The 2,363-nt window shown below is 46.2% G+C and overlaps 1 non-coding gene across 1 annotated transcript; it reads right to left on the bottom strand.

The window, feature by feature from the left end:
* Window positions 1-1,727: 1,727 nt before the first annotated feature.
* Window positions 1,728-1,802, bottom strand: Trnat-ugu (transfer RNA threonine (anticodon UGU)). The gene has a single exon. It is a non-coding gene; the product is annotated as a tRNA-Thr (tRNA).
* Between the last annotated feature and the right edge of the window lie 561 nt (window positions 1,803-2,363).

Genomic DNA, 2,363 nt, shown 5'->3' with positions numbered 1-2,363 from the left:
AATACCCGTTTTTTTTTCGTGTACTGTATGCCTGACTTTTTGAGAGGGCCTTGAATTCTCCACTCTATAGCGGAAGTCGAGAAATTCTCACCGAGATCGTCCTAGAATCACTTGAGCCTCTGGTTTTAACCTTTTGTTTGACTCGAAACCAGAGGACCGCAATCGAATACGGTTCAATGCGACAAATAGTGGTCCAGCCAGTCTTGTAAAGTAAGCGAGGACGGGTTCAGGACCCATGGGGCAAGCGTCACTCGTGCTGATATGAGCTACAATTTTGGCTGTTTGAACCCAGAGCGTTCAGCAGCTGTCGGTAGAGCTACACGTGTTGGAGGAGCTGACCGCTCTTTCCCTGAGACGCTCCAGTACTGCTGTAAGTAGGCTGTTTATATTTTCTTATTGGCAACGTTACGTAGCGCTCTGTATGAAAATCACTGGCTGTGCTGTGTGCAGTCTGTGGCTAGTTAGCATTGTTGTCTGCCATTGTAGTGTTGGGCAGCTGGATGTTAACAGCACATAGCGTTGCGCAGTTGGAGGTGAGCCGCCAGCAGTGGTGGATGTGAGGAGAGAGATGGCGGAGTTATGAAATTTGTAATACTGGATATTATGAACTGCTATGTATATTATGATATTTCAACACTATTAAGGTAAATACATTGTTTGTTCTCTATTAAAATCTTTCATTTGCTAACTATGCCTATCAGTAGTTAGTGCCTTCCGTAGTTTGAATCTTTTATTTAGCTGGCAGTAGCGGCGCTCGCTGTATTGCAGTAGTTCGAGTAACGAAGATTTTTGGTGAGGTAAGTGATTTGTGAAAGGTACAGGTTAATGTTAGTCAGGGCCATTCCTTTGTAGGGATTTCTGAAAGTCAGATTGCGTTGCGCTAAGAAATATTGTGTGTCAGTTTAAGCACAGTCATGTATAATTTTTTAAAGGGGACGTTTCACTGCCTCATGCTGGAGCTCCCAGTGAGCAATATATGTTCAAATGTGTGTGAAATCTTATGGGACTTAACTGCTAAGGTCATCAGTCCCTAAGCTTACACACTACTTAACCTAAATTATCCTAAGGACAAACACACACACCCATGCCCAAGGGGGGACTCGAACCTCTGCTGGACCAGCCGCACAGTTCATGACTGCAGCGCCTGAGACCGCTCGGCTAATCCCTCGCGGTAGTGAGCAATATACGAACCCCCAGTGTTTGTCCTGACTTCATAGGAAAATTGAGCAACCAACCAACGGATGAGGCAACTTGTCTTGGCTTAGATGTGTTATCAACAGAAGGTGGCGTCACGTACCTGTTGGTAAGGCGTAAGTGGGTAGCGATACGGCTAGTTCCAACATCCACTTTCCGCCTGGAGATATAAGATAACTTAGGCAGAATTTGTGTTTGGCGTGATGAATAGCAGCTTGCTCTAAGTGTAGAAAAATGCTGATGAATACAAAAAAATTCCATAATGTTCGTATACAGCATTATTAGAATGGTGTTGACACATTCATGTCGCCGGCACGGTAGCTCAGCGTGTTCGGTCTGGGGGTTTAGCTACCCTCTGTAATAAAAAAAACTGAATGAATGGATCAACGAACAACCTGAACGAGTGTCATCGGACATCCGCCACAAACCCAACATTCATGTCGATTAAATATCTATGCGTAACTATATATGACGGTAGTATCTGTTCCCGAAAGAACAGTTGCCGTGTTCATAGGGGACATGTTGAAAATGTGTGCCCCGACCGGAACTCGAACCCGGGATCTCCTGCTTACATGGCAGACGCTCTATCCATCTGAGCCACCGCGGGCACAGAGGATAGTGCGTCTGCAGGGACTTATCCCTTGCACGCTCCCCGTGAGATCCACATTCCCAACATGTCCACACCACTACATTCGTAGTGCGCCTAATAGATGTTCGCCCATGCCATGTAAGCAGGAGATCCAGGGTTCGAGTCCCTGTCGGGGTACACATTTTCAACATGTCCCCAATTAAGTACATCAACACCTGTTTGCAGCTAGGGTGTCCATTTAATTATCATTTCATCTATGCGTAACGTTACAAATACACTCCTGGAAATTGAAATAAGAACACCGTGAATTCATTGTCCCAGGAGGGGGAAACTTTATTGACACATTCCTGGGGTCAGATACATCACATGATCACACTGACAGAACCACAGGCACATAGACACAGGCAACAGAGCATGCACAATGTCGGCACTACTACAGTGTATATCCACCTTTCGCAGCAATGCAGGCTGCTATTCTCCCATGGAGACGATGGTAGAGATGCTGGATGTAGTCCTGTGGAACGGCTTGCCATGCCATTTCCACCTGGCGCCTCAGTTGGACCAGCGTTCGTGCTGGACG

The sequence above is a fragment of the Schistocerca cancellata genome, chromosome 4, assembly GCF_023864275.1.
Source record: "Schistocerca cancellata isolate TAMUIC-IGC-003103 chromosome 4, iqSchCanc2.1, whole genome shotgun sequence".
Lineage (NCBI taxonomy): Eukaryota > Metazoa > Arthropoda > Insecta > Orthoptera > Acrididae > Schistocerca > Schistocerca cancellata.
Note: the sequence above shows the minus strand (reverse complement) of the source record. Positions and strands in the feature narration are given on the sequence as shown.